This window comes from Triturus cristatus, chromosome 12, assembly GCF_964204655.1.
Source record: "Triturus cristatus chromosome 12, aTriCri1.1, whole genome shotgun sequence".
In the NCBI taxonomy this organism is placed as follows: Eukaryota; Metazoa; Chordata; class Amphibia; order Caudata; family Salamandridae; genus Triturus; species Triturus cristatus.
The window spans coordinates 474,865,666-474,890,492 of NC_140595.1; the positions used below are offsets into that span (position 1 = coordinate 474,865,666).

Consider the following 24,827-nt stretch of genomic DNA (forward strand, 5'->3'; position numbering starts at 1 on the left):
TCCTCGCAGTCCAAACGTAAGACAGGAAGAAAATGTGGCTACTACTGTCCATGGACGCACAACTCTCTGCGTTCATCTAACGTCACTCGATATTAGATCCGAGTTACGTACTCTACAAAGGTGACAGTATACAGTACACTTGCATATCCCCCTCGCACTCTAAGCAAAAGACAGGAAGAAAATGTGGCCTACCACTGTCTATGGACGCACAACCCTCTGCGTTCAATTAACATCACTCGATATTAGATCCGTGTTACGTACTCCACAAAAGCGGCAGTATACATTACAAACAATCGCCGCATCCACGGGCCCCATTTCTTATTAAATTTCATTACTTTTCATTACCTAGCACACTATCTGAAACTATCGCCCACTTTTATAACATAAGAGACCGCTCTTATTTATGTAGCTCTCAATACTCTCAAGATGGCCGCCGGTTTTGCCATAATCAACGGCCATTTTGTTTCTGCGCCGCTCCAGTGAATTCAACAATGACTGGGCGGATGCAGAAGTATAAGTAGTCACACCCTCGGAGAGACGCGTTAATATGCGGTCTCCAGGGGTGCGAGTAGGTGATTAGCCCGGAAGCTCTCTGACTAAGTAAGTGCAATTGACATTTTCCTTCACAGCGGAGACACCGTTTAACGGTTTTGACTGTTTGGCATTTCACAAAACGCATGGACACATCGGGCAATCCCCGTTTTCCACAGGGTGTAAGAATAACAATACATATGTAACCCTTACTATTACAGAGTGTGACTACGAGCCCCTCTACCCTTCCAGACCATGGGGCACAGTTGAGCCTTATAAAAGCATGTGACTTTATCTGTACATGTTCGTAATATGGTGTTGTATATCACGTGGTTTTATGTTATGTAAATTGCACCTAATTACTTTTTCTCTATCAAGAGGCACTAATTTTCTTTTTTTCTTTTATATAGCACGACGGAACACAAGGTAGTTGTTAAGACTACACACACAATAGAGGAGAATTTATATTAGTGAGATTGACGACTATAATCATAATGCCTACCAGTACCCTGGAAGGCACATGTCACTGTAACAGTGTTCTGTTTTATTTTCTACAGATACTACGTACCATTGAGTTTAACCGTATGTATTAAGGACACACACAATAGGTGTGGTAGCCCCCCCCCCCCCCCCATTTTTTATTTCACCTAATTTACAGGGCACCAAGGAGTGGTACACACTGCGAGGAGGATATGTTAGTGTATTGGGACCCTGTCGCTTTTTCTACAGGAGAGAGGAACATTTTAGTGGTGCCCCAGAAAGCCTACCAGCCTCTGGTGTGCTCCATGACTGGTTTCTGCCAACCTTCCACTCAAGACACTGTTAATATTATTATTATTATTAAACAGATTTGTACAGTGCTACCTCCGCATTACCCGTACGATGTAACAGCCCGGTAGGGAGAAGAGAGTTACGCTGGGAAGAGCCAGGTCTTTATGGCTTTCCGGAAAGCTAGGTGATCTCTAAGCCCTCTAAAAGCAGCCGGGAGGGAATTCCTATCACCCCTAAATGCAGTATTTAGGGGAGCCCCTGGCACCAGAAGATAGAAGATGGACAAGCAGTGACGGACAGCAAGAATTGAAGACTCAGCACCTGACTTGGCGCCAACCCTGCTGGCCTGCCTGCTGACTTCGCCAGTTGCACAAGAAGTCAACTTATCCTGCAGCAGCTGAGTTTCCAAAGCCCGAGAGACCTGTCGGCCTTCGCCAGGAACCAATACCTCCTGAGGGACAGCAGAACTGTCCCCTGCATCCTGCAGACAGCCAAAGAAAGACCAAGAGGGCTCCAGCCCTGCCAATCCCCGACACCTCAAAGCACCACTCCACCAGAGTCCCCCAGCCTGTGTTGAAGTTGGTCAATGCTGTCCACGAGGTCTCTAAGCCCTCAAGGTACCGAGTCCACTGTGGAGTGACTCCTCATGGCTTCCCTAACGTCGCCTGGAGCCTCTATTGGCAGCCCCCCTCAACCGTGAGTGTTGCCGAACGGAGAAAACCGACAACCCAAAGACCCTCTGCACCAAACGCCCCGCCCCAAGGAGAAAAGGACCAAAAGTGTACCCACATTCTCTAACATTGAAAGAACCGAAGCCGCTCGTTGGTTTCACTGGATGGGTCCAGGTTCCACCTCATCTCCTTCCCAGAAAGTTTCTGGGTGATCCATCAAGCGGGAACCTAGGAAAAGAGGGGGTCTTAAAATGCATTTTCCCCATTCATTTTTCCATAGGAAATTTAGACATCGCTACAGCCAAACTGCTATACAGACCCCAACCCTCAAAGCAGCTATTCTAAAGAGGGGAGGGAGCGCGCACCCCCCAAGCCTTGGAAGGCTTGGAGGCTCCATCCCCAGGCGCTCAGCTTTATTATTGTGTCCTGAGGGCCCACTCCCAGGACACATTTTTCTGCCTGCAAAAATGTTCCTTCCGAATGGGAGCACACATTTTTTCAACTCTGAACACTATTGATGCTGGCTGGGGATCCTACAAGGGCCGTGTGGGCCTTGAGGCTCCCCCAACAAAACAAAAAATGTCTGTCCCCGGATCAGCACCAACGCAAAAAAGGCAATAGCCTGATCCTACTGGCACCCCAATGTGTACTGGCTGGACAGCCGGTATTGACAGCGGGGCCTTGAGCTCCCCCTGCAGCCTCCAACCAAGCCAAAATGTGATTGCCCCAGATGGGCACCAATCTATGAAAAAACTAATATATATTTTTTTAAAATGAGCGGCAGGAGCCCATCATATCATTTATTATTCACTACTCCTGCAAGGAGGGCCCTATAATGTCTTGTGAGGGCTTTTTAAAATTATATTTTGTCTTCCTAGTGGTGTCCCAGAAGGGTAAGGGGAACCACCAACCATATATATTTTTTTTTTTTAAACCGTTTATTACAAGACTCAAAAATATACAAATATGGGCCTACAACCTTCCGGCCGGCCGCTAGCAGTGAAAGGAGCATACGATATACATTTATAAAACACATGGTGCTGCGGCCGAGCATGCACAGGAGGTAACATCGTTGCGAGCCACACTGTCCTGACCCCACTATACGGTTCCATTTTAAACTTAAAGAACAACAACTACAAACAAACCCACAAGGCAATCCTCAATTGGAAATAGCAGCACGTGCTCCCCTGGAGGGGGGATCCTAGCCATCCATAGGAATCTCACGAGGGGGGAGAGATCAGAACTAGGGCTGGGTACACCCAATGCCCAGGTACCGGGGGGATGAGTTGGCTAAGGGGACGGGGCCGGCGACGGATCGGGCAATAACGGTGGAGCACAGATTCCCCCGCGGTAGGCGTTCCAGGGGCCCCACACCTTCACCCATGTCGCAGGCTTACCTCTCGCCACATACACCACCTTTTCCCGAAACATGCACCAATCCATATGTTCCTTCCAGGCCGAGACAGTCGGGGGCCTCTGGGATCCCCACAGCCGGGCAATATCACGCTTGGCAACCATATACCCCAGAGTCGCCCACCACGTCTGCGGCACCGAGTAATCGGTAGGCTCCCACACATTCAACAGGCATCTCCTCGCTTCGGGCAACAGCGCCACATGCGTGACCACTCGCAGCACCTCATGCACACCATGCCAGAACCCCGCCACCTCCGGGCACTCCCACAAGATATGCAGAAAAGTCCCCAGCGCACCACACCCGCGCTTACACAAACCGTCCTCAGCGTAGCCCATACGCAGGAGCTTTGGCCCCGTCATGTAGACCCTGTGGAGTATCTTGAGCTGGACGAAGCGAAGGCGAGCCGGTATGGCCACCTCTTTCGGGGAGGCCACCGCGGAGATCCAGTCCTCGTCGTCCAGCTCCAGCCCATCGGCTACCCAAGCCTCACGAAGGGCAATCAACAAGTCTGAGCGGTCGTTGATCAGTTTTTTGTAGATCAGTGAGATCGTGCTGTCAGGGACGTGTCCGTCCAGCACTCTATCCTCCAGGGGGGAACACTCCGGGATGGAGGCAACGTCCGGAAAGACGGAGCCCAGCGCATGTCGGACCTGCAAATACCGAAAGTATTCGCTGCCCTGCAACTGAAATTCCGTCTGCAGCATTTCAAACGTTTTAAATCCTCCCCTCGTCCAGAGATCCCCCACTTTGCTAATGCCTATTAAGTCCCACTGCTCAAAGCCCTTCGAGGTCCACAAGGAGCCCAACCGCTCAGACGCATATAGTGGTGACGCCCGGGTCAGACGGTCCTTCCACCCCATAGCTGCATTGGCCGCGTGCCACACTCGCACCATGACACGCGTGGGCCCCGTTAGGCGAGCGTCGGGCGCGCTAGAATAGAGCGCTCGATAATGGTCACCACCTGGAAGTAGCATCCTATCCATTTCAAACGCCGGGTTTAAGGCTGGCCCATATAGGCCCTGATTAATCGCAGCTAGCTGGGAGGCCCAATAATACCGTTTAATATCCGGGAGGGCTATCCCCCCCATCATACCATGGGAGCGTCAGCTTAGCCAGGGCAATACGTGGCCTCCCGTCCCAGAACAGACGGCGCTGCAAACTCTCCACTTCGCGGAAGTAGCGCGCCGGGACGAGGTCCATAGCGTTCTGCAACGCGTACAGGAAACGCGGCAGCGACATCATTTTAAACAATGCCGCCCGGCCGAGCGGCGAAAGCGGCAAACGCCGCCAGCGCGCGACATCCTCTTTCAGACGCTGGAGGGGGGGAAGCAAGTTCCGATCATACCGAGCCTCCGGGTCCAGAGTGATGAAGACACCCAGGTACCTAAATCCCTGCGGGGCGACCTGGATCGGACAGCCCCGCGGGAGGATAGGAGCCTCCCCGGAGAGAACATACACACACGATTTAGCCCAGTTGATGACCAGACCAGAGTTACGACCGAATGAATGCAAAACATCAACCAGTACTATGAGTGATTTACGTGGGGAAGCTAGGTACAAGAGGATGTCATCAGCGTATAGGGATACGCGGTCCTCATACTCAGGGGTCCAGCGGAGACCACGGATGGAAGGCTCCCACCGCAGCCACTCCGCCAGGGGCTCCAAGGCAAGTGCAAAGAGGAGCGGCGATAAGGGGCAGCCCTGCCGCGTGCCCCGGCCCAGCTCGAACGGAGCTGACACTCTTCCGTTCACCACCACCTGCGCCAATGGGCCCGAATACAGCAATTTGACCCAACTGATGAACCCTGGGCCGAATCCAAACTTCGCAAGCTTCGCCCAGATATATGGCCACTCAAGCGTGTCAAACGCCATGGTGGCGTCTAAGGACGCCAAAATGGCCGGCTCCCGTATGAACGGGGCACGTGCGAGCACACCGTGCAAACGCCGCAGATTAAGGGCTGTGTTGCGATGGGGAATAAAGCACGATTGGTCCTGATGAACCAAATCGCCCACCACACCGACCAGCCGATTGGCCAGTACCTTGGCGAGAATCTTGGGCTCCGCGTTCAGTAGCGAAATGGGCCGATAGGATGTAACCCGGTCCCGAGGTCTCCCTTCCTTGTGGATGACCACGATTGTAGCCAGACGCTGGTCCAGTGGGAGGGAGCCCACCGAGTGTGCCGCCAGGAACATAGCCCGGAGGTGGGGTGCCAGCGTATCCGGTCGCAACTTGTACAACTCGATAGGGAGACCATTCGGACCCATGGCCTTGCCGGAAGCGACCGAGCATATGGCGAGGGCGATCTCGTCGGAGGTGGGAGCGGCGTCCAACGACACCCTGTCATCCCCGGAAAGGGACGGCAGCGCGATATCACTGAGCAGGGCACGGGAATCCTCTTCCGAGCAGGGAGACACCGGGGAATACACCCCACGGAAATAATCCGCGAAGCAGGAGACAATTTCTTCTGGCTGAGTCACACACACCATCCGTTTTCTCAATCAGCGGGACCACACGATTCGCTCTCTCTTTTTTATCCAACCACGCTATAAGTTTACCAGCCTTATCACCCACATCATACAGTCGCCCCTGTTGCTCTCTACTGAGGCCCCTGGCCGCCTCCGTGACGAGGGCCCTATAGGCCGCTTGCTTGAGTTGGAGGACATGCAATGCGGCATCCGTCACCCCACCTTCTAAATTACCCTCCAACTCGGCTTTTTCAGCCTCCATCCGGGTCACCTCCTCCCGCTCGCGCCTCCGGGCGTGGGAAATAAGGGATAGGGCCTCCCCTCGGAGTACTGTCTTGAAGGCCTCCCATAGCGGTACAGCCGAAGGCACAGACCCCACATTCTCATCAAAATATCGCTGAAGGGATTTAATCAATTCAGCGCGAATCATGGGGTCGCGCAGGTACCAAGGATTGATTGGGACCACCCTACCCTCACCCCTCGGAAAGACATCAAAGTGCAGTAGGAGCGGGGAGTGGTCCGAAATACCCCGTGGCAAATGGCGCACCTCTCCCACCCTCCCAACATAAGCCGCCGGGACAAGGACATAGTCTAGTCGTGAGAGACTACCATGGGCTCCCGAGTGGAAAGTGTACTGCAGCTGCGTGGGGTGTTTTAAACGCCAGCAGTCCACTAATCCAAATGTATCCAAGAGGCCGGGTAGCCACGCCTGTGCCCGGGGGAGGTCCCTAGGGGGGTGACGATCCACAGTCCCAGATACCACCGCATTAAAATCCCCCCCCACAACTAAAAGCCCCCCCGGAAGGCCAAGGAGAAGGCGCCCAAGGTCCGCAAAGGTGGTCGACTGCAGCCCCGGTGGGATGTATACTGACACAAAGACAATCACTTTGCCCTCCAATCTTCCCACCAAGACCGTGTAACGTCCCCTGTCATCGTGGAGCACCTCATCAAGCTCCAACGGGAGCGAGTTCTTCACCATGATGCCCACACCCCTTGAGCCGGACGTGAAGCCCGAGTGAGCCACTAGGCGATAGCCACGCCGATTCATGGCGCAGAAGGAGTTGCCAATAAGGTGTGTCTCCTGCAGAAAGACCACATCAGGCGAGATGCGCTTCAAAAACTGCAGGACCACACCCAGTTTGATCCTGTCCCCCAGTCCATTCACATTCCAAGACAACAAAGTTAGTTCTCTACCCCCCATCATGTACAGAAGCCATCATTCGTCCCCCGGAGAGCACTTTAGAACTAACACAAAAATACGTTTGCCTTGTGATAAAAACGAACAACACCCCATCCCCACCCACCCACCCCAACAGAACTCCCCCCTCCCTGCACCCCTGCATGAGCCCAAACAGCCCCCCCAACGTGCAGTGTGCCTGTCGCCCCATATATAGTTAGACTAACTAAACCCCCTAGAGGAGGAGGGAGAACCCCCAATAGACCCAACACAACCTCCATAGGAGGGGAACTTACAAAAACTGACGCAGAATCAAAAGTGGCAACATTTTCGTCCAGAGTGAGGCCCAATATTAGATCCTCAGTCCCGATCCAGCGTGCCGTCTCCCCCCGCCGCCCCCCCCCCCCCCTGCCCCCCCGATCACGATCCCCGGGCAGAGTATCCAGCCAGTCCCCGGCCGCTTCAGAACGATCAAAGAAGTGAGTGCGACCATCCACCTCCACACGCAGCTTGGCCGGGAAAAGCATGGCGTATTTGAGGTTTAGGTCCCGAAGACGGCGTTTGACGCCTAGAAAGCTCAGTCTTTGCTTCTGGACCGCTGGGGTGAAATCAGGATAAAAATTAACCTCCATATTGTCGAGCTTGACCGGTCCATGCAGTCTGGAGGCTTGCAGGATAGCGTCTCTGTCCCGAAAATTGAAAATCCGGGCGATGAGAGGTCTCGGAGGGGCTCCGACCTTCGGCCTTCCCCCGGGAACCCTGTGGGCCCTTTCCACAGCGAAGAATTTGCTCAGCCCCTGTGGCTGGAGATGGGTAGCAATCAGGTCCTCCACAAAGAGATCCGCCGCCGCCTCCTCGCGTCCCTCGGGCACCCCAATAATGCGGACGTTGTTCCTCCGTGCCCGACTCTCGGAGTCCTCCAGGCGTCGATCCATCAGCGCACTCGCCTGACTAAGCCGGCGCACCTCTGTTTGCAAGGCCGCCACATCTGTCGTTAGGCCCGATGCGGTGTGGGCCAAAGAATCTACTCGGTCGTTGGTTTTGGAAAGATCGGCCCTCACCAGGCCAACATCCACAAGGACCGAGTCAATCTTCTGCGCCAGTGTATCAAACCGCTGGCCCACCGAGGCCTTCATCTCGGCAATGGCGCCCATGACATCTCGCAGAGTTAGATCTGCGGGCAGGTCTGGGGCATCAGGAGGGCTCTCAGGGGACTTGCGCGGTCCATCGGGAGATCCCTTCTGGAGGGTATAGCGGTCCATACTGTTGGCCTGATGGACGGCGCCACGCCGGGTCGATTTGGTCTTTGCCCGGTCTCCATCTTGTTTCGTGGCCATGGCCACCAGTCTCCCAGTCGCACCAGCCACGTCGTGTAGGGCAGGAAAGCAGGGCCACGAGCTCCGGGGGGGCCCCCTCAGAGCAGTGGGGTGGATCACTGCCGGCAGGCAGGCAGAATCTCCCAGCAAGGCCACACCACACCAACACCAAGGGCTCCGCGTCCCAACCTCGCAGAAACGACAAGGTGGTGCGAAAGCGAAAGTGCGGGGTACGCAAGTCGCCAGGCCCTGCCTGCCGCTGTTGTTCACTTTGTCACTGGATCACCCCACAGCGCAAATCCGGGGTCTGGCGAGGGGAAGGCCGCAAACCTCAATCGGTGCTCACTCCGGTGTCCGAGGTCCGATTCGGAAGCGGAAAACGGGTGCCACCTCAGCTCGGGTTCACCAACATAGTCCCCTCATCCAGGACAGGATAATTTCAGGATAATCGTAGGAGGTTGCGGAGGTCCTCGGGAGCCTCGCACCTACGCAGCCATCTTGGTTGCGCGCTAGGCTCCTCACCAACCATATTTTTAATTATTGTGGAGGGATGCAGGGAGCACAGCAGCTCCCAGCTACATAAACACAGTAATAAATCTTGTGGCTCATTGGATCCATGACTCCAGGAGAGCTTGCCATATTTTTTAAAGCACTCTGACCTAGAGCTGTATGCTCTTCGGCTGAAGTTCAGGGCCCCCTTGTGGTTGATTTTATATGACTGCATTTTCTGGCCTGAAAATGTTTTTTTTAAAAGACTCAGACATGTTTAATGATTTTATTTTAAATGCTTTATTATAATTGATTTAAGACAATCACTGTTATTGAACATTGCAAAGTGTGAATGTATGAAATATAAATTTGACTATAGTATTGATGACTTTTTGACAGCGCCTATAGTTCTGCTTTGTATATGTTGATGTTCTGACCCATTGCTAAAGCCAATAAGCCCAGCCACTTTTATATTATGCTTTTTTGAGCCTTTGACAAAGTCAGTAGGTCTCCCTTACTTAAAATGACACTGTTTATATTGTTACATGACATAGCCAGCCATGTGCAGGGGTAGGGGTTTGGGAGCAGGGATAGCCAGAGGTTGGGGCGCAGCCCCATGCCGTATTTGGTGATGGACATCTTACTTTCTGTTAGACAAACATAGAAATTCACTGGAAAAAACAAAGGTTGATGTTATTGTTAGGAATTGTAATAATATGTGTTTGAGGCATATGAGCCGCGGAAATCATACTGCTGCATAGATCGCCATCTGGTGTTGGGCTCGGATGCTTGCACCTTGTTGTTGTCTTGGAAGAAGTCTTTTGTAGTCACGAGATAGGTGACTCCTCCCTTGGACGATAGTGCGCATGGGCATCGACTCCATCCTCAGATTGTTTTTTTTCCGCCATCGGGTTCGGATGTAACTTCAGCGCTCCGGTTTGGTACCGTGTTATCCAAACCTTTTCGACGCGCACAGCATATCAAACTCAACGGTATTGTTTTCGATTGCGTGCTTCTCGTCGCGCTACTCAAAGACTCTATTCCGGTCGTCGGCGCGGGCCGCTGGGCCTATCGACACCATTCGGGCCTACGGCTAATGGAAAGGACTCCATTCAAAAAATGCCCCCAATGTGGAGCTAAATTTCCATACAGCGACAATCACAAGGTCTGCAACCTCTGTCTCTCTCCTGAGCACGAGGAGAATAATTGCCAGGCCAGCGCCTCCTTTCGATCGAAAAAGACTATCCGTGATCGTCGGGCCCGACGACCGATTATGGCGCAACGAGCAGCTCCGGTGCAGGAGGACATCTTCGACGAAGGCCCCGATGTCCCGGAGGAAGATTCGGAGGATCTGAAAATCGTTTCGGAGGCAGACGACTCCGACTCAGACGACCACATTACTCTAGGTCAACGAGTGAGTACAACTGCCCCTACCCCAACCCCAACCCCACCTGAAAAAAAGAATGCTCCGGTCAACACTTGGCCTGCAGGCCCCAGTCGCGACCGAAAGAAAGCTTCAGAAGCCCAGCCCCCGGCCCCGACTTCGAAGACAAAGGAAAAGCCTTCAGGCGGCTCGGACTGACCAAGCCGCATATCAGTGCCCCACAAACACCATTGTCACCGAAACCGGGAGTGCATCCTACTCCCGCAGTCCCCAAAAAGCCATAGGCACCCAGCACCTCAATGCCGAAAGAAAAGGCCGAAAGAAAAGGCCTCGGATCCGAAACCAAAACATTTGGAACCGAAAAGGATTTCCGACTCGACATGGAAGCCGAAGGATCCAAAAACCCCTTTGAAAGCTCCAGAGCAGAAATCTAAACACCGCTCGGACCCGAAAAAATCGGCGCCGAAAGCGACTACCGAAGAGGAAGAACTTTTTCGACCGGATCCCATCGATCCGAAACAAAACTCTTCAAGTAGACCCCGAAACAGGATATGTGGTCAATATTCCACACAAGAAGAGGAAATTGGACACCCCACACATCCCTGAGGTGCCTGTAAAGAAAAGAGACTGTGCCACTTCACTTTTACGACCCTCTTCTCATGTTCTTCCTACTAAGCCTTTCTCTCCTCCAAACTCTCCCATACTACCACCATATACACAACCACCACAGGATGATGATGATTTAGGTGGTGGGGGAGGGAACACTGACCCTGATGACGATACAGACATCCCACAGGACGATTGGGATGATTATGACGACCCAGTAGATCCTCCAGACCTTCCTGATCCCGATGCATATCCAACAAAGCCATCTCCCCCAGATGACGATATTGGTTTTAGTCAGTGTCAAGAATTCCTGTCATGCGAGGGGAGGAAAACGGTAACCAGCGAAAACGGACTACATCTCCCAGGATGCTTAGCGGTTGAGAGGTTATGTAAACAGGAGAGCTGTTACATAACTCAAGGAAAACACGCCCTTATGTAAACAGGAGAGCTGTTACATAACTCAAGGAAAACACGCCCTTATGTAAACAGGAGAGCTATTACATAACTCAAGGAAAACACGCCCTTATGTAAACAGGAGAGCTGTTACATAACTCAAGGAAAACACGCCCTATAAAGGGAGGAACCGGGAGGTACAACGCTGTCGGATATTGTGTTTACACCGACGTACCTGCTTAGTGAAGAGCAGTGTTCCGGAGTGGTGCTCCAGTAAGGCAAGAACGGAGGTAGGTCAAGTCGTTACTCCCTGGGCCGTGTCTTGCCCCATCGTCACCTGTGAAGGACCCGGAAGCTCTACCGGATAACCATTGAGCTTCGCTTTTTGACTCGGCTGAGTCAAAGCGCAGTGGCGCTTTTGCTGGTTGGAGTCGTAACTCCCAGCCCGACCAGAGATACAGGGACTGCCAGCTGTAACGCACACCAGGAGGTGTTTGCCGCGTTACAGACTCGGAAGTCCACAGGATCGATCGAGCGGCTGCTCTCGGTTCAGTCTTCTTTGCTTGTGATTGGGGTATCGGTGACGCATCACCAGGAGGTGACTCCGCGTCCCGGTGCAGTCTGAGGAAGAGGTTGAGCGGCTGCTCCCTTCAGGTAGAGACCCCGGCTGGGTGTTTCCCTGACTCCTCGATTCTCCCCAACACTCTTCGTGCCCCTCACAGCCTACCGATTGGCATTGTCGGCCATTTCATTTCTGCCCTCTGTTGGCATACGCCGGGATCGGCGTATATGCAGAGGACGGCTAGGACCATCCGTGCTGTGGGCTGGTAACGTACTTAGCCTGGAGGATTCCAGTGACTATAACCTTTGTTTATTCCTTGTATTATTTTTGCCTTCATTAAAATAACTAAACCTTCACAAGTGGTTGCGTTCTCATTATCGTATCTGTTAAACGATCCTGAGACGTTCAGGGCGTTACAAAATATCCGACCTTAATAACACTAACTGTCTCCCGGTCGATAACAGACATGGCAACACTTGATGATGTGCTGGCTGCTTTAGCGACCGTGCAAATTGAATTGGCTGCCTCCAGGCAAGAAACAGCCGATGTAAAAGCCAGACTGGATGCTATCCAAATGGGCCCGCTCACGCCCAGCACCTCCCTCACGAACCAGACCCCTGCGGTAGTAGTGGAAATGCCGGTAGCCGTCCCCTTGGCAACACCAGAGAGGTACAGTGGGGATCCTAACACAGTGCAGGTATTCCTCACACAAGTGGCGCTACATTTATCGTGCAAACCAAGGGCGTTCCCCAAGAGTCAGGCTCGTGTGGCTTTCCTTATATCCTATTTGGCTGGAAACGCGGCACAATGGGCCGTACCTCTGGTGAGCAGGGACGACCCCATCTTATGTGATTGGGGTGCTTTTCGCGAGGAATTCCTGAAAGTCTTCGACAGAAGGGCTGACTCGTACACGGCGGACCGTGAAATGCTTGAGTTGAGACAGGGATCCAACGACCTGGTGCAGTATCTCAACGCGTTCCGAAGGCTGGTTGCGGAAACCAAGTGGCCTGTTGCTAAACAGACGGCGCTCTTCCATCACGGGCTGTGCGATGAGCTCAAGGACGCCGTGGCTCGTATTGACCCACAACCCAAGACATGTGAGGGCCTTATCAACCTGGTATTACGGCTGGAACATAGGCTAAGTGAAAGAAAGGGGGATCATGGGAGAAAAGGAAACTCCCTTCCATCCTATGTGACAGTGGGAAGTCCTGAACCTTCCACCGCATCCAAGGGAGACCCATGGACATCGGCGCAATACGAGCGAGCCTCACAGCCACGGAGAAAGAGTCACGCCGTAAACAAGGATTGTGCCTATATTGTGGCAAAAAAGGCCACTACGTACGTGAATGCCCTGCCAAACCGAAGACGTCACGTTATCGAGCCAACCGGTCGGTAACAGCCGTGGTGGACGTACCGGCGGAAAACTAGAGGACTCCCAGACCAAAGAAGGGGCATCTCGGAGTCACTCATCCATCCCTTCACTTTCCAACTCGGTCACTAAGGGACAACGACACCTGTTTCTCATGGTGCACGTGGGAGTGCATGACCAGTGGATACCCGTTGTGGCCATGGTGGATTCAGGGGCCACTGGCATGTTTATGGACCACAACGAGGCATGCAGGCTAGGGCTAGTGCTTCTTCCCAAAGCTGTACCCGAAGACGTCTATGCTGTAGACGGAAGGCGATTGGTGACGGGGCCCATCGGGCAGCACACGGGGGTCCTTCCGATGAGATGTGGGAGGAACCATTTGGAACAAATCGATTTTAACATCATCCGAGCGCCCCAATATGGCGTCATATTGGGATTGCCGTGGCTACAGAAACACAACCCCTCTGTGGATTGGCCAACACATCGCATCGAACTGACGTCACCGTATTGCATCCTGCATTGTGGAATAAGAACGGAATCCCTTGACGCAGATGAGAGCGGGAGTCAGACGGTGGCTACAGCGGCAGAAAAAGATGTGGCTCTCCCCCAGGCTTATCACAGTTTTGAGGATGTATTTGATGAGGTGAAGGCGGAAGTGCTACCACCACATAGACAGTTTGACTGCCAGATCGACCTGGTGCCAGGGGCCAGCGTTCCCAGCGGCAGGCTGTATGCCCTGACGGAGCCTGAAAACGTGCATCTCCGGGGGTACCTGGATAAACTTCTCAAGCTAGGATTCATCCGCCCGTCCAAGTCTCCGGCCGCCTCGCCACTCTTCTTCATCCCGAAGGCTAATGGGGAGCTGAGAGCCTGTGTGGACTTTAGGGCATTGAATGCGATAACCGTAAAGAATCGGTACCCCTTGCCTCTCATCAGTGTACTTCTGGAACAGGTCAAGAAAGCTCGTATCTACACCAAGTTGGATTTGAAAGGGGCATACCATCTGGTGCGCATGAGGGACGGAGACGAGTGGAAGACCGCCTTTAAGACCAGGTTCGGCCTTTTTGAGTACCTCGTCATGCCGTTCGGTCTGTGCAACGCCCCGGCAGCCTTTCAGTACTTTTTGAATGAGGTATTCAGAGAGGAGTTGGATATCTACGTGGTCGTATATATATCGACGACATCCTCATCTATTCGTCCAGTGTGGAGGAGCACGTACACCACGTCAAAGCTGTGCTCCAAAAGCTGAGGGAAAACATGCTGTTTTGTAAACTCAGCAAGTGTGACTTCCACGTCACATCCGTGGAATTCCTCGGAGTGATGCTGAGTCCAGAGGGACAGGAGATGGCAGAACGAAAGATCAAGGCGGTGAAAGAATGGCCGGTGCCCCAAAGCGTGAAGGACGTCCAAAGTTTCATTGGCTTCGCCAACTTTTACAGGCGGTTTATAGATGGATTTTCAGGATTGGTGGCCCCAATCACACAGCTACTGAGGAAGTCCAAGGAGTTTGTCTGGTCCCCTGAAGCGAACAAAGCCTTTGAGGCCCTGAAAAGCGCCTTTGGTAAGGCGCCGGTGTTGGCTCACCCCGATCCGGATCTCCCCTACGTGGTGGAAGCGGACGCATCGGATGTGGCGCTGGGGGCTATCTTGTCCCAACGCAACCACGACACAGGGGTGCTTCATCCCGTTGCGTACATGTCCCGCAAACTCAACGACGCCGAACGCAACTACCATATTGCGGAGAAGGAGCTTCTCGCAATCAAGGACGCCTTCACCGAATGGAGGCATTGGTTGATGGGGGCAAGACATGTGGTATCGGTGTACACGGACCATCGGAACCTACAGTTCATGACGGCCATAAGACACCTTTCTCCCAGACAGCTGCGGTGGATGATCTTCTTTGCGGGGTTCAACTTCCGCATCACATATCGGCCGGGGACGGAAAACCGGAAGGCGGACGCCCTGTCCCGTCAATCTGCAGTTAAGGAACCATTGCCTGCGACCGAGCATTCCATCATTTCCCCGAGGATGGTATTGGGGGTTATCCAACCGGATACTTTCCTGAGGGGAATAAAGAGAGGGATCAGGTCATTCGCATGGCGGAGGTGGCTCCTCAGTCACAGAGAATGGCAGCTGAAGGACGGGATACCCCTGAAGGGTAGGTGCCTATTGATACCCACGCCTAGGCTAAGGAAACAAGCATTCATCTGGTGCCATGACTCTCCATGCGCAGGTCATTTGGGCTTTGAAAAAACGGTGGCTAGCATGGGACGGCATTTCTGGTGGCCAACCATGAGAGTGGATGTCAGGAGGTGGGGACAGGAGTGTCCTACGTGTGCTACCATGAAGGCCGACCATGGCCGAACCCAAGGGCTCTTACATCCACTTCCGACCCCGGATAGACCATGGGATAGCATATCACTGGACTTCGTGGTGGGCCTACCGGTAGACCAGGGGATGACGGCAATACTGGTGGTGGTGGATTACTTGACGAAAATGGGGCACTTCATCCCCTGCAAGAGAGTCCCTACGGCCGGGGAATTGGCGTCACTACTCCTAAAGAATGTGGTACGACTGCATGGATTACCTGGGGTGATCGTGTCGGACCGGGGGTCGCAGTTTACTGCGCAATTCTGGAAGACTTGGTGCACTGCGCTGCATGTTAAGACCGCCCTGTCCACCAGCTACCACCCTCAAACGGACGGCCAAACCGAGCGCCTGAACCAAACGCTCAAACAGTATCTGCGATGTTTTGTGGACCAGGGCAGGGAAGAATGGGTCGACTTGCTATGGGTTGCAGAGATAGCCTATAACAACGCCACTCACAGCTCCACACAGGCATCTCTGTTCTATAGCAACTATGGCCAACATCCCAGGTTCTTGCCATTTCTACATCCGTTCAGAGAGGACAGGATTCCCGCCACAGCGGACAGGGTGGCACACATAAAAGACACGTTGATGCGCTCAAGGGCTGTCCTAATAGAGGCCAAGAGAAGATACAAGGCTGCGGCAGACAGGAAGAGAAGGCCCGGGCCACTGTACCGCACTGGAGACTACGTCTGGATATCCACAAGAAACATGAGGTTTCGAAAGAACAGTGTGTTCCATCCCAAGTACATGGGCCCCTATCGAATTACCAAGTGTATGGGTCCCGTGAACGTGAAGGTGTGCTTGCCCCAGTCATTGCGGATACACCCTGTCTTTCATGTATCATTGCTCAAACCAGCGCCCTCCAAGCCGTCTGGGACACCTAGGCCGGTATGCGTGGAGTCGGAGGTGGAGTATGAAGTGTCGGGCATACGGGCGTCCAAATGGCGCAGGGGGAAGCTGTGGTACCTGGTTGCATGGAAAGGCTATGGCCCGGAGGAGCAGTCATGGGAACCGGCTGAAGGGGTTCATGCTCCGCGCTTGGTCTCCTTGTTCCATCGGCGTTTTCCTGCCAGCGCTGGACCCGTGGGGAGCCGCTGAGAGGGAGGATGTACTGTCAAGAATTCCTGTCATGCGAGGGGAGGAAAACGGTAACCAGCGAAAACGGACTACATCTCCCAGGATGCTTAGCGGTTGAGAGGTTATGTAAACAGGAGAGCTGTTACATAACTCAAGGAAAACTCGCCCTTATGTAAACAGGAGAGCTGTTACATAACTCAAGGAAAACACGCCCTTATGTAAACAGGAGAGCTGTTACATAACTCAAGGAAAACACGCCCTTATGTAAACAGGAGAGCTGTTACATAACTCAAGGAAAACACGCCCTATAAAGGGAGGAACCGGGAGGTACAACGCTGTCGGATATTGTGTTTACACCGACGTACCTGCTTAGTGAAGAGCAGTGTTCCGGAGTGGTGCTCCAGTAAGGCAAGAACAGAGGTAGGTCGAGTCGTTACTCCCTGGGCCGTGTCTTGCCCCATCGTCACCTGTGAAGGACCCGGAAGCTCTACCGGATAACCATTGAGCTTCGCTTTTTGACTCGGCTGAGTCAAAGCGCAGTGGCGCTTTTGCTGGTTGGAGTCGTAACTCCCAGCCCGACCAGAGATACAGGGACTGCCAGCTGTAACGCACACCAGGAGGTGTTTGCCGCGTTACAGACTCGGAAGTCCACAGGATCGATCGAGCGGCTGCTCTCGGTTCAGTCTTCTTTGCTTGTGATTGGGGTATCGGTGACGCATCACCAGGAGGTGACTCCGCGTCCCGGTGCAGTCTGAGGAAGAGGTTGAGCGGCTGCTCCCTTCAGGTAGAGACCCCGGCTGGGTGTTTCCCTGACTCCTCGATTCTCCCCAACACTCTTCGTGCCCCTCACAGCCTACCGATTGGCATTGTTGGCCATTTCATTTCTGCCCTCTGTTGGCATACGCCGGGATCGGCGTATATGCAGAGGACGGCTAGGACCATCCGTGCTGTGGGCTGGTAACGTACTTAGCCTGGAGGATTCCAGTGACTATAACCTTTGTTTATTCCTTGTATTATTTTTGCCTTCATTAAAATAACTAAACCTTCACAAGTGGTTGCGTTCTCATTATCGTGTCTGTTAAACGATCCTGAGACGTTCAGGGCGTTACAGTCAGCTTATAGACAGAGCCGCCCAGTACCATGGGGTTCAAATGCATTCGGACCCCACAGAGGAGGACTTCCTAATAGACACCTTTGCACAGTCACAAAAGACCGTACAAACGTTACCGATGTTAAAAGGCGTCATTAAACACACACTAGACATAGTCAAAGACCCTGTAAGGGCTAGAAGTTTCAGTCCCAGAATTGACAAAAAATATAAACCTGCTCCCAATGATCCCACCTACATCAAGAGTTAACTTCCTTTAGATTCTCTAGTAGTGACCAACGCTAGAAAACGTGCCAACTCTCAGACCTCCGGAGATGCTCCACCTCCGGACAAAGAGTCCAAATTATTAGATGCTTCGGGCAAACGAGTTGCAGCCCAAGCAGCCAATCACTGGAGGATAGCCAATGCACAAACATTACTTGCCAGGTACGATAGGGCTCATTACGACCAACTAGAAACCCTATTGCAGCATTTGCCTGATCAATATAAGACAAAGGCCAATTATTTAATTCAAGAGGGCAAATTAATAACTAATGCATCAATCAAGTGTGCCCTCGATGCAGCAGACACTGCATCTAGATCCATTAACACTAGTGTGTTACTAAGGAGACATGCCTGGATGCTCATTTCTGGCTTTAAACAGGAGGTACAAAAAAACTATCCTCAATCAGCCGTTCAATCAAGAACAACTTTTTGGCCTAGTTGTGGATACATCTTTAGAGAAAATGAAAAAGGACACGGAGACTGCTAAATCCATGGGAGCATTACAGTCTCCATCCACACGAGGTTCCTTTTGACGCTCCTTCTATAGAGAAACGTCTAAAAATATCAGCGCAGACACTGCTTCCTCCTTCTACGAAAACCCCACACAAACATCCCCCAACAATGGATATTTTAGAGGTGGGTACAGAGAAAACAACAACAAAGGAAGAGGCCGAGGTAACAACAACGCTCGCGCCTCTCCCACTAATAAACAGTGATTTCCCTTCACTCTCTCCAGACCATTCCACTCCGGTCGGAGGGAGACTCTCACAGTTCCTACCATTTTGGAATTCCATCACTGCAGACAAGTGGGTAAGACAGATTATCCAGTATGGTTACTGCCTGGAACTTACTGCAACTCCCCCAACATACCACCCAAACGGCGTCCCATGTCCACGGACCATCTGACACTCCTCAACCAGGAAGTTCTCTTGCTGCTTCAAAAGCATGCAGTAGAACCAGTCCCCATACAATATAAAGGAACAGGAGTTTACTCCCTGTATTTCCTAATCCCTCAAAAAGACGGAACCCTAAGGCCAATACTGGAACTCAGACCTCTCAATCTCTACATACAATCAGATCATTTTCATATGATCACTCTTCAAAAGGTCCTTCCACTACTTCAACAAAGCGACTTCCTTGCCACACTAGATCTCAAGGACGCCTACTTCCATATTCCCATACAACCTGCTCACAGGAAATACCTAAGGTTAACAGTGGACGATCAACACTATCAGTTTAAAGTCCTTCCATTCGGGGTGACCACAGCATCCAGAGTGTTCACAAAGTGCCTTGCAGTAGTAGCAGCACACTTGAGAAGACAACAAATCCATGTATTTCCATACCTGGACGACTGGCTGATAAAAGCCAAGTCATACAACCAGTGTGTTCACCACACTTATCAAACCATCCAGCTACTACACAACTTGGGGTTCACACTAAACTACACCAAGTCACAACTTCAGCCCTCCTACATACATCAGTATCTAGGAGCCACAATAGACACCTCCAAAGCTCTAGCATACCCCAATCCAGCCAGGATAACCAGTATGCGAACCCTCATCACCGAATTTCAGCCCCAACACTCTCTCCCAGCAAGAGTGTTTATGCAGCTCATAGGAATGATAGCCTCTTGCATTTTCATTGTACCTCACGCAAGACTTCAAATGCGCCCTTTACAGGAATGCTTAGCACGTCAGTGGAACCAGGCTCAGGGCCAACTTACAGATCTGGTGGCAAGCCGCACACATCACACTCTGCAGTGGTGGAACACAAAAAACCTTTCCAGAGGGCGGCCGTTCCTAGAGCCAGTTCCACAGATAGTGCAAACAGCAGACGCATCACTCACCGGCTGGGGAGCCCATCTCCTAAACCACACTATTAAGGGCAGGTGGACCACCCAACAAAAACTGTTCCAAATCTATTATCTAGATATACTGGCAATATTTCTAGCGTTAAAGTCATTCTAAACACATCTCCTCAACAAAGCTGTCCTATTCCGCACGGACAATATGACAGCAATGTATTACATACAGAAACAAGGAGGAACACATTATTTGCAGCTGTCTCACCTAGCGCAAAGTATAAGGAGATGGGCATTTCCACAAAATATATATCTTCTGGCAGAACATCTTCCAGGGGTGAACAATCAAATAGCGGATCTGTTAAGTTGTCAGACTCAACAGATACACAAATGGCAACTTCATCCGCAAGTTCTTCAACCCTTCTTCCAGATGTGGGGCCAACCAGACATAGATCTGTTCGCCACACATGTAAATGCAAAATGCCCAACCTTCGCCGCCAGGTTCCCACACCCGTTGTCCAAGGGCAATGCGATATGGATGAACTGGTCAGGCAGATTTGCGTACGCTTTTCCGTCACTCCCGCTCATTCCACTAGTAGTACGCAAGCTCAAATAACAGTCTCTCAAGATGATCCTAGTTGCTCCAACATGGGCACGGCAACCATGGTTCACAACACTACTCGAACTCTCAGTAGTTCCACACCAAAAATTACGTCTCGCCCTAAAGCTGCTAACGCAGAACCATGGAGAGATAAGGCACCCGGATCCAGCAGAACTGAATCTAGCGATCTGGCTCCTGAGATCCTAGAGTTCGGTTACCTGAACCTCCACCGGACTGTATGAATATTATTAAGGAAGCCAGACGTCCCACTACTAGAGCTTGCTATGCAGCTAAATGGAAAAGATTAGTTATTTACTGCAATAACAACAAAATTGACCCAATTCAGAACATTATTTGTTATTTGCTACATCTACAAAGATGCAATCTGGCATACTCATCAATAAGATAATAAGATTACATCTGGCTGCCCTTGCAGCATACCTATAAAACAGACAACATTTGTCATTGTTTAGGGTACCTGCTATCAAAGCCTTTATGGAAGGCCTTAAAAGAATAATTCAACCCAGACTGCCACCCTCACCCGTGTGGAACTTAAACATAGTTCTTACTAGACTCATGGGTCCCCCGTTTGAGCCTTCACACAAATTCGAACTATAGTTCCTTACATGGAAAGTAGCTTTCCTTGTTGCAATCTCTTCTCGTGGGACAGTAAGTGAGATCCAGGCTTTAACCATACAAGAACCATTCTTACAAATACATCGTAACAAGGTTGTTCTTAGGACAAATCCAAGATTCCTTCCCAAAGTAATCTCTGCTTTCCACCTTAATCAATCAGTAGAGTTACCAGTATTTTTCCAAAACCCTGATTCGGTAGCAGAAAGAGCTCTTCACACTCTTGACGTCAAAACAGCTTTACTTTATTACATAGACAGGACTAAAGCCTTTAGGAAAACAAAACAACTGTTTGTAGTTTTCTCTCCACCACATAAAGGCAATCCTATTTCAAAAGCAGGAATTGCCAGGTGGATAGTAAAATGTATTCAAATATGCTATCAGAAGGCAAAACGTACCTTAACAATTCCCCTAGAGCGCATTCAACACGCAAACTAGGGGCTTCCATGGCATACTTAGGGAACATTTCCCTAGAAGAAATTTGTAAGGCAACAACATGGTCTACTACACACATCTTCACCAAACACTATTGTGTAGATGTGCAGGCAAAGCAACAGGCTTCTGTAGGCCAGGCTGTTCTTAAAACACTTTTTCAAACAACTGCAACAGATACAGGTGACCACCGCTAGAGGGGACACTGCTGTACAGTCTATGCAGCAGTATGGATTCCGCAGCTCATATGCCTCAAACGGAAAATGCTACATACCAGTAAGCATCTGTTTTTGGCATGTAGAGCTGCGGAGATTCATACACCCACCCACCTCCCCGGAACCTGTATCTGTTCCAGTATTATCTTAATTAGATACTTTCACATGGACATCTCTCCTATTTCTTACTGACTCCATCATTTCCCACCATGGCGAAAAACAATCTGAGGATGGAGTCGATGCCCATCCGCACTATCGTCCAAGGGAGGAGTCACCTATCTTGTGACTACAAAAGACTTCTTCCAAGACAACAACAAGGTGCAAGCATCCAAGCCCAACACCAGATTGCGATCTATGCTGCAGTATGAATCTCCGCAGCTCTATATGCCAAGAACAGATGCATACTGGTAAATAGCATTTTCCTTGCATTACATTAAGAAAATCCTTAGAAATCCAATGACAAAAAACAAAGGTTAAAGGGATTTTATATTTAGGTGAAAATGTCAGTTAAAAATACTATTTTAAATTAGCATAATCACTGAAGTTTACCTGTTATGGTTGTCTCAAGTAAACCCAAAGTAACTATATAACTTGTGCCCATGCCCTGCACTGCAAAATTGAATCACTTCTGACTTGTTCTATTGCATCATTGATAAAATAGTTTCAACATCTGTAATGACATCATTGATGACAACACTGAGCATGGTGGCAGTGCGAGTTATAGTTACATTAGAGTACAAGTTATAGTTACTTGAGATAAATGTAACTGGTGAATATCAGTGGTTTTGTTTGTTTAAAATACTATGTTTTAACTGTCATTTTCATCTAACTATAACCTCATTGAAGATATATAACACACACACATAACCATATAACCCGTTAAGTAATAAACACACACATAAATGTATGTTTATAGATGTGTGTGTGTGTGCATATATATATGTATATATATATATATATATATGTGTGTTTATTACTTAACGGGTACCTGTATTGAGTGATTTGTCACCTGAACCCAGAAATGGCGATATAGGACCATCTTGCACGTTACTCATTATGCCTTTTTTTTTTTTACCTAACTTATTATGTAAAATATGTTCACATTCAATGGTCAGAAATATTATATGTGAACTCTTAAATGGAAAGCAACATTGTAAGGAAATACAACCTGCATAAAATGTGCTTTTCTCTTGTAATACATTGAGACTATAGAGCGGGTTTAACAAGTTTGAAAATGGGAAAATAATGTACAGTGTCGGCCAGAAAATATATATATATATATTTGCCAATGGTTTCCACAGCCATGTCTCCTCCATCCTGTCCTTTCCTCATTATCTCTGCTCTCTCAATAACAGTATTAGCACAATTGACAAGCTACTGTGCAAGGTACACTTTCATTTCTAGATATAACTGGTAGTGATTGCTAGATTGGTCTTCCTCCTACCAACCCAGTTCTTCATTCTCCAATTCATATTGCCCCCACCTACGTACAAGTGGGCATCCTCCTAAACCTCAGTCTTTGTCACTTTTCTCTCTCCACCCTGCTTCCCTACGTGATGTCTCTTCCTGCTTTTTCTAACAACACTTCGGTGAGAATACACAATTTCATCTTGTTCCTATCCAGCATACCCTACTCTAAACTCAAATCTGACTGCCTCACAACCAACAGACAATAGATGGCCATATGCTGTCCCATGTCCGACTTCTCCTTTATGGATTTTACCGACTTCCCATCATCTTCTGCTCCTTCTTCTGTTACCAGAATACTAAGAGTCTCTCCCTGTGCTAAAAACTTTAGCATGCATTTAAATTCCAGCATTAGCCTGGCATCATTCATTACCTCCTCTGCTACAACTGCCATGTTCCAGAGAAACTGCCAATTCCAGAGAAAAACACCATTGATTTCCCTTTCTTCCACCAAATCGCTCCTAAACACCATGGTCTTGAGTAAACTGGAATATTACAAAGACCAACGTGTTAGTTGTCTGAAGTATTCCTTCTCTCTATGGATAAACTCTCTTCAATCTCCCTAAACACACTGATCACTTTTCCTTATGCCACCAAACAAGCAGTATGTTAACCAAAAACAGGGCAATATTTGAACTAACTAGTCTAGTCCTCGGTGCATGGATCCCCACTGACTCATTCAAAACCTCTTCTAATGTTTCCTATCACAAATTTTGTGCTCCTTAATTTCCTACTCATACCCAGTCTACCCTCGACTCATCCAAGTTGATAGCCCTTGATCTACTGAAGCACTTCGCTCAATGCCTTCCAAAGCAGTCTGCAGGTCTAACACTGCCTGCTGGCATTTGTCCATTCCCAGGGGCCCATTTAAAGTTTGTCAGGTTCTACTCCTTACTGCAATGACCGTGGTGGCATGTACTCTGCTGTCCTGGTGTACTTCAGCATGCCACATCTAGAGAATTCCACTTTCCTGGCAGAAATCTCTGTGCTTTCAGGAAAACCAACACAATACTCCTCTCAAGCTTTGAACTTTAGGTGTGGGTGCCATGTTATGTTGCATGTTATGTGTATGCGCACCACGATTTTTTTGTTGTTTCCAAAAACAAACTACTAAGTTTGTTTTCGAAAAGAAAAACATAGACGATTTCAACATTCTTGGAGCATTATCCCTGCATATGGGGGAGATTTATATTCTTTCCTACTGAGGACTGCTAGGCTCTCTCCGACGGTCCCAAACAGGAAAAAAATATGTTGGACGACTTGCCGTAAATAAAGTGGACGGTCTGAAGTTCTTTGACCGATGGCCAAATGTCATCTGAGCTGTTAGTCTATGGTTTCCACCTGAGGAGTCAGCAGAGGCTCTGCCGGCAAGAACATGATTGTTTGTTGGAATTTAAATAGAACAGGTGAAGAAAGAGTTTCCTCTCTGCCAAACTCTAAATAAGTCCCTTAGCCTCGAGGTCTTGCACTGCTAGGCCACCCCAGGGATATTAGCCTCTTTGATGTCTGGCCGCAGACCTCAGCTTAGAACTGTTCCATAATGCACATCGTTCATTTATGATATTTGCAATGTATTGGAGTGTCTTTGTTCTTACTATTTCTCACATTTCATTCACACTACCTCCTGCCTTGCCTTTGTTGATGTGTTGCTTTTAATTTAATTTATTTAAGTACATATAAACACAAAATTTTAATATTGCGCCTTCCCAA

General features: G+C 50.1%; 1 protein-coding gene across 1 annotated transcript in view; it reads left to right on the plus strand.

The window, feature by feature from the left end:
* The window catches only part of GPATCH1 (G-patch domain containing 1), a 366,682-nt gene that overhangs the window by 243,615 nt on the left and 98,240 nt on the right, over window positions 1-24,827 (plus strand). The gene's annotated exons all lie outside the window — the stretch shown is intronic.